Genomic DNA, 8308 nt, shown 5'->3' with positions numbered 1-8308 from the left:
CAAGTGACTGGTCATGATGTTCAACCATCTGTAGAATCCACACAGTATTTACAGAGGCAAAATGTCAACTTTGAAAAAGATTAAATGTCCATCTCTATCATACAACCATTTGAAACAATGTTAGCTCTCTACATGGTAAAAAAAAATCCATAGAAAAGAATTGGAAAAAATGGCCTCTTTAACTATGAATTCGGTTTTGAGACACCCTCTTTATATTTCAAGAGGAAAACGCTTGTTTTTCTTTTCTCAATTTTTAATAATGGAAAATGGTTTGAATGTATTATACAAATCATTGAATTTCCGTCCTACAAAATTCGTAGAATATCACTAGATTGGCTAAAGATGACCATTCATTTTTACCTTTCTATTGGATTTTGAGATGCTCCTTCTTTATATTTTCAAAGGAAACACCCTATTTTCTTCATCAGTTTTGAAAGAGGGAGAAATGTTCTGTTATATATAAAGCATTGAATCTTCCATTTTATAATGTTTAGCCTAGCATACAACGTCTTGCAAAAGATGCCATTTTTCACATATATTGGGTTTTGAGACGGTTTCTCGTCACGTTTTTAGGAAAACGCCACATTATCTGCATTAATTTTGAAAGAGGAAGAATTGATGTGTGTTATATATGCAGCATTGAGTCTTCCATCTTCTAAAGTTTAGCCTAGCATAAAAACTCTTGCAAAAGATAACCATTTTCACCTATATATTGGGTTTTCCGACGCTCCCTCTTCATGTTTTTAGGAAAACACCACATTATCTTCATCAATTTTGAAAGAGGAAGAATTGATGTGTGTTATTATGTAGCATTGAATATTCCACCCTCTAAAGTTTAACCAAGCATAAAAAGACTTACAAAAGATTACCATTTTCACCTTAACATTGGGATTTGAGACGTTCCCTGTTTATATTTTCAAGGGAAACATCCCGCATTTTATATTTATTTTGAAAGACAGATGTAAAAGCTGTAATTCACATTTTATCAATTTTCTACCCTTTAGAATTTTTTCTACATCAAAAGAAAGACGACAAATTTCCATTTTCTCTATATAATGCATACAATTATCTAACTTAATGAATACATATTTTGAGACTCCTCCTATTCACTACAATAAGGGAAATATGGGGATTTTTTTTCATCAATTTAATTAAAAGTGTGATTTAATGCATCTACCATAAAAATCAGCAAAGTCCTCCCTACAGTATTTTAATTATTCATCTAGATTGGGCCTCGTTTAACGTGAGGAATAAATATCCGCGTAAAATCGCGAGAAGCAACCGTCGCGGATTTCAAAATCACGCTTTTATTCTTCAGACAGTTTTGTACATGAGGAAATTATAACAAAAAATGGTCTTCGCGAGTCACATAAGGTTCAGATTTACCAGTAATTGCTGAGACACTATCTGAAGGCGTCGGCTTTGTCGGAGAGGGGGACTCGATTGCCATGACCAGCTTAATAAACTCTAAATCAACGCATGATTTCAGACCAAGTATGGATATGGAATCAGTTTCTACAATGAAAAAGTCTACCTCCCTTACCAGATTGCCTCAGATTTTTTGCTCACCCAGGGTTTCTAACCGGGACTTGCTGTAATTATACAGATGTTTTGATGGCTGCTTCAGACTACTTAAGAGAACCAATACCCTTAAATAACCTTACGGGTAATATGTTGATCTGTGACCCAGTATCAAGTTTGAATTTAATGGGAACCCTCCCCGGGCCAAAGTCTAAGTATCTGAATGCCTGGTCTGTGGTTTCGCAGGGATAGTGCGCAGATGTGTCTATGCTATCTATAAAAAATCATCATCACTTTCGACCACACCCCCTTGATCTGGTTGTGTGGTTACCTCATTAACATTTAAGGTAGATCGGCACATGGCCGCAAAGTGATTCCACCTATTACAAGTGTCACATCTTTTGCCTTTAGCAGGACAAGTCTGTTGTTCATCGTGTAACCTGCCACAGTTCCCGCATTTTTCATTCGCGCTCTTTGTGGATCTTTGTTGAAATCGCTTCTTGCGCTGTCCCCTGAACTTTTGTTGGGTGAATCCAGGATTTGCCTTCGAAGGGTTGTGGCGACTAGCTCCGTGTGCCGGTCCGGATGCAGGTCGTCTGTTAGTGTGGATGGCGTGTACCTCGGGCGAGTTGTTTCCCATGGACTTTAATTGCTTCCGGAAGTATTCAATCTCAATGGCTTTGTCAAGCGTAAGGTCTCTGCCTACGTTGATGAGTTTTTCCCTTATCTTGGGGGATGGTACGCCAAAATTATATGCGGTTCCGGATCATCTCGTCCGCATTTGTGTAGGAGCAATCTTTGCTCAGAAGTTTAAGCTTGGTGACAAACTGCTCGAAAGTCGTGTTGCCCTGGACTTCGTTGTTAAACTTATAACGGGCGAACACGGTGTTTAACTTTGGTTGCACGTGATTTTTAAAATGTTCATAAAGACTGTCTAATTTCTAACTGTCATCAGCAGAAATATCCCATGAATAAAATATGTCCCTTCCCTTTTCTCCGACCCAGAGAAGTAAGTTCGAACATTGTTCCTCCTCCTCTTTAATGTTGAGGGGGCCACCGAAAATCAGTTGAGCGTGCTGCTGGAATTTCCTCCAGGCCTCTGGCAGGTTTGTGAAAACCCAGTCCATCACAGGTGGTGGTACCGGTATTCCTTCCATCCCGATTCTGACACCATGTAATATTTTCGGGTGTTGGAAAATATATATTCAGAACGCTGAGTTCCTCAAACACGTGTCGTTATTGAAACACCCGGAAGTACTGTTTTACAAGATACGGGGTTCACATAAAACATAGCATGACCAATGTGACGTACCAGGAGCAATCTCAAAATACAAAATCAATATTATTACAGTTGGTAACCGAATGATTAATCCGGCAACATCGACGTTGGCTGAGGCCACACTTCTGATCTCTTAGCAGTGACCTTTGCAATCTAATTAAAATTAGATGTTAGATTCGCTCGCTTTCTCGCTACACAAACATCTATCAACATCCCACAGAGGGTCACGTCAGTGTGACCTTTCAGCTAACCAATGAAATAACTTGTTCCGATTCGTTGAGTGAGACTTCGACTACTCGGCTTTATCATCAGCGTACGTAGATACCCGAGGTGTTCTAAACGAAAGAAAACAAATATGGCGCAGTCTATGACTCCTAGGAAACGTGTGTTCTGGGAGATTCGTGCATTGTTTGCGGGTTTTCGTTTGTACAGCATTACAGGACTACAGACGGTAAAGACATAATTCATAAATTCTATCAGTCAAAGCTTAAATTGAACTCGGAAAGGATCGAATACATTAAGAAAGTGATTGAAAGATCCGACATCCAAGAATGTGACGGGGGTATATGCAGAAAATGCTTCAGATCAGTTGAGTCTGTCATTAAAACAGATGAGAAAAACCATGCTGCAAAACAAGAGATCAGGGAAAGCATAGATTTTGTATATAGAACACAAATTATATCCCTCCCTCTCCCAGACGGACGTCTGTTACTAAGATAATGTTACGTCCTGATCCGAACCCCCTGACACGAATGGTACTTGCAGTGGACCGGCAAACTCCCTCGCCAAAGTGTCGTTTGTTTCACCTGTGAAACTGTCCCCATTCCGTGAGTTAACGAAGTACAGAAAAATTGCACCACACCCTGAGGTAAAAAAAAAAACTTCATTCAGTGTCTCTCTCTTGAAAGATTTATAGTATTAAATTTAGGAATTGAAGTTTTGTTATTTGTATTTTTATGTTTACAGATCCTGAGCAAAGTCAGTGAAAAAGAACAAGACTTTGGTAAGTTAAATTATAAGTACATATATGTCTAAATTTTATAAGATGTTTAAAAACTGCCTTTGTTGTGTGTGTTTTGCTCAAAATAGATTTTATAAGAATTGAGACATAGATTTTAATATTTCGGATTAAAGTATCTATCACAGTAGGGATGTATATTAGTATATACGTCTCTGGTCACAGTTTTTGAATTTTAAAATGTATTTTTCAAATCAAATATGTACTGCATAACTGCTGTTATAGAAGCAATCAAAATAAAATTATGTTAGATGTGCTTGCTTACTCAGTACTCAAACACAAAATTGTCAGGTAAGTTTATGGTAACTTAATTGACAAATCAATATATATATATATATGTCATAATGCTTACCGTCACGTGTCTTTACGGCTTAAAATCGTAAAAGGTATTGTTAGGTTCTTTTATTCTACTGATTCCTACTTTAACACGTGTAATAATTTATAATAAATGTAATTGTGACAGAACCAGTTCCAAAAACAAAGAGAACCCTTTTCTCTGGCAAAGAGAACAAATTTGACCAATGTTCCCTTGATGGAAATGTAGAGGTGCAATGTTAAAATATTCAAAAAATTGTTATCTTCCATGTTATCTGTTTGGTTATTTTAGGATTACATCTGTTCTTGTTTTATCTATTTTGAGTTATTGCAGAAAAGCAGAATACTACATGTAGTTGTAATGAATATTTTTGTTGACTTTTAAATTTAACTTTGTTACCTTTGTTTTAGTGTGCTTTGGGTATACATAATCATGTATTTAAAAAGAAAACAAATCAGCAAAGGTTACTATATCTGACAAAAGAACCCACCCAGAAGGAGAATCCTGCTCTTTTGAATTTAGTTATATATTAATTTGTTGAGTTTCTGTTTTATGTTCATTCTAACATTATGTTACAAAAGAATTTTTGAAAAAAACTTGTACACTAACCAAAGAAAGGAAGAGAGAGAAAGAAAGAGAGATAAAGTTTTCCAATGTTTCACTAATTAGCTTATACAATGACTTTAAATCAGTATGAGAAATATTTAAAAAACATACATGTATACATGTAACTGAAAATTAGTAAATAATTAGTCATAAAGATCATATTGTTTAAAAAGGTGTATATTTATGTCTAATTTGATAAAAAGTATTTAAATGTATTTTATCTTATTCACACCTCACAGCCTTATTAGCATAATCAGAACCTTTCTGGTTTTTATATTCACGAAAGAAAGAAAAAACCCGAGAAAGTCAAAACTTCGTATATCTCGGGATTTTAACGAGACCAGTCTAATACTCGTGAAAATCGAGAGAGGAGTTTAAATGGAAAAAGTAAGTAAAAGTTTTTGTTTCTTATATTGGCAAGCTTTTAAATTATTTAAATTTGCAGAACAATTGTTTATTAATGTGAAGTCGAAGTTTGGGGTGATTAGCCTTATCTCGTTAAATTTTGTTCAGCATGAAACAGTACGTCTGAACGGCCATCCTCGATTTTGTCAACAATCTAAAACGTGCTAAGGAGTAGTCATTCGTCGGTAAGAACATACTTACTTACATTGTTAAACTACTCAAAAACTCTTTTAAAAGCCTAAAATGCATTAAGTCTAGTACACATGTTACTAAAATGTCGATAATTAACAGCTGATTAATGGTCGTTGTGAAATGTGACTTGAAAGACATGTTTTAGTATGAAATGTGTATGCAGGTGTATTATAGTCAGTTTTTACACATATTGTTACGTAGCATACGTTAAAAAAATATTGTATGTTTTTCCTAGAATATTGAGTTTGTGTCAATCATGCTTTCAGTCATTTCCATACAGAATTTCCTCGGCACGTACATGTACAATGTACACTGTACTTAATCCATTGTACATGTGGTTTTGATATCTGTATCTCATTCAAACTGTTAACTTTATGTATTATTTATCTATTAACGATGAGAGTGTTTATGAATCAAGGGTCTGCATTTGTTATGTAAATATAACATTATACGATTGAGAGTATGAGAGATAGACTCAGAGAGAGAGAGAGAGAGAGTGTGTGTGTAATTACAGTGTACATGTAATTGTTATTGATTGCCTTGCTTCCATGAACCATATATATATTTCAATAATGCCACATTGCACTAGAAATATTGCTGACAAAGATGTTGAGAGAGATCATGGAGAAAGAGAGAGAGACAGAAAGAGAGAGAGTACGAAAAGGCATAACAAGTTTTATATTTATATGTCATTTCCCACTTAATGAGTTGTTATAGCTGTTATCATGGTAATGTTTTGACCATGTCTCAGATACTGCATGTGCCCATAAAAAAAGTGTAATCTAGGACACACCCTTTTGTTTTGATAATGACAGCATTTAGCTTTGTAATGATAGCTAGTGTATCTTTTTTCTTCTAATCTACAGATTTACCTGCGGCTTCCAGATGATCTGAAGATCGGGAATATAGAAAATATTGTCAATTTGATATTGCTAATGACCCAGTCATGTCTGCTGAAGCCCAGAAGGTACTTCTTTGTCATGTAATAAACTTACAACTTGTCTTCCATATGTAGATATATTTGGTTTAAGCTGATTGAAAGCCAAGCAAACTTTAAGAGATGTGTTTTACACTCTCTGAGAAAATGGGATTTGCAGTAATCCCATGAATTTCTTATGCTGAAAATATGTTTTTCAGATTAGTTTTTGTTATTGACGCAATCATATTTTGGTGTACATAGAATGTTGATAGTTGAAACTCATACAGACAATCATAAGTTACATAAGTGTTACATAAGTGTTTATGACTTTGATCTTTGTTCAATATATTTAATATCTTTCTGTCCACTGGATATCTAAATATCTTTGAAGTTACACCATTGAAGTTACACATTCATTACATTTATCATGTGTGTGCATAATTGATTGAGCCAGGTTTCCTGATGTTGTCATATAAGTGATACATTGTACTGCTTTAAAAAGTACCCGGTATATATCACTTGTGACTTACTGGTATATTAGTACATATTTCATTTGTAAAATCATTTGACAAATTTAAAGTGTTTTGTAGTACTGAAATGTTTTTATGGCTTTTGAAATTACTGAAAGTACATGCACATGATGCAATTATCTTTTGACGCTGTATATATAACAAAAAGAAACTGTCAGCTGGGTTTAAAATTAGTGGCAAAATGATGTAATACATGTATGTACAATATTAAAAAGATTACATTGTTAGTAATTGCACATTCCATAAATAACTTCATTGAATATGTACATGTAAATATTTGATGAGTGCACAATGTTTGCAAAAATTACATGTAATTCTCTTAACACTTTATGTTTATTCTATTTTAGTTTCCAGACCATGACATTAATGAATATTTCTTGAATGGAATGCATGAGGATTAGAATGGAACCTTATTCTGCCCTTTTACCAACCATCTTTTCAAGATTTACAGAAGAATTTGATCTATACACATTATTCATAACATTCTTATTTATGTTGCTACTGGATGAATTGTGTTCACATAATGAATACCAGCAAACTTTTTATCGAGTGCACTTAATTTGTATTTTTCCTACCATCTAACATATGTTTTTATATCACATATTCATATACATGTAACATTTTTGGAAACAGCTATTTTTTTAAAATTGGAATTTAGCGTCACTATTTTATACAAGTTTTTTTTAAAGGGACTTGGACACGATTTTAGATAAAAATTTTGTTTTCAATTTCTTTATGCATAAAATGATTTACTTGCACATTTTGAATAAATGACCATAATTTGAATGTTAGAAGTCAAGTTATAAGAGAGATACAGGGGTAAGAATTTATTGTTATGTAAACAAACCTCGAGTCTTATGTTTGTTTACAAATAATATAAAGTATGAAATTACCACTTCTTTGAGAAAATGATTCATAGAAAAGAAGGTAAACTGATTTGATGTTAACATAAATGATATTATTAATAGAAAAAAGCAACATTTGAATGAAACTTACACCAATAAAACACATATGTAAATAATAACAAGACTTGCGCTTTGTTTACAAAACAAAGAATATTTAATTCTTTATCTTTCTTTTAACTCAGTATTTGATTTTCAAATTATGACAAAGCATTAAAAATACCAATATCAACCATTCTAAATATTGAAAATGGAAATATAAAATTTTGAATTTTAAGCTCAAATCGTGTCTAAGTCCCTTTTATATACTCTTTTGTATACAAACAGAACAAAAATACTTAGTTACAATGGGAAATTGACATAATATATATAAAAGTATCAGATAAAGGTATAGGTCTTGTTCATGAACAGAAGAAATCGACAGAAAAATATTCAGTTTTAGCCATGAAATACAAATATTAATATTTTTTAAGAATATTATTTTATCTAAATAAGTTATAAAAGGTTTTTTTTGTTTATTCCAATGTTTTGAAACAAATCCAATATATAATTAAAATTGATGTACAGTATAACCTATTGATTCCTATAATATATCACTTTAGTTTCTTGAACAGCATGTT

The 8308-nt window shown here is 33.4% G+C and overlaps 1 long non-coding RNA gene across 2 annotated transcripts; it reads left to right on the top strand.

Annotated features, from left to right (window-relative positions):
* Positions 1–5057: 5057 nt before the first annotated feature.
* On the top strand, positions 5058–7234 carry LOC128165888 (uncharacterized). 2 transcript variants are annotated; one of them, XR_008241103.1, is made up of 3 exons: positions 5058–5127; positions 6204–6304; positions 7134–7234. It is a non-coding gene; the product is annotated as an uncharacterized LOC128165888 (long non-coding RNA). The 2 variants fall into 2 exon arrangements; XR_008241100.1 differs by lacking the exon at positions 5058–5127 and adding an exon at positions 5268–5330.
* Positions 7235–8308: the final 1074 nt, after the last annotated feature.

Source organism: Crassostrea angulata, chromosome 1, assembly GCF_025612915.1.
Source record: "Crassostrea angulata isolate pt1a10 chromosome 1, ASM2561291v2, whole genome shotgun sequence".
NCBI lineage: Eukaryota > Metazoa > Mollusca > Bivalvia > Ostreida > Ostreidae > Magallana > Magallana angulata.
This window is presented reverse-complemented; position numbering and strand designations above follow the sequence as displayed.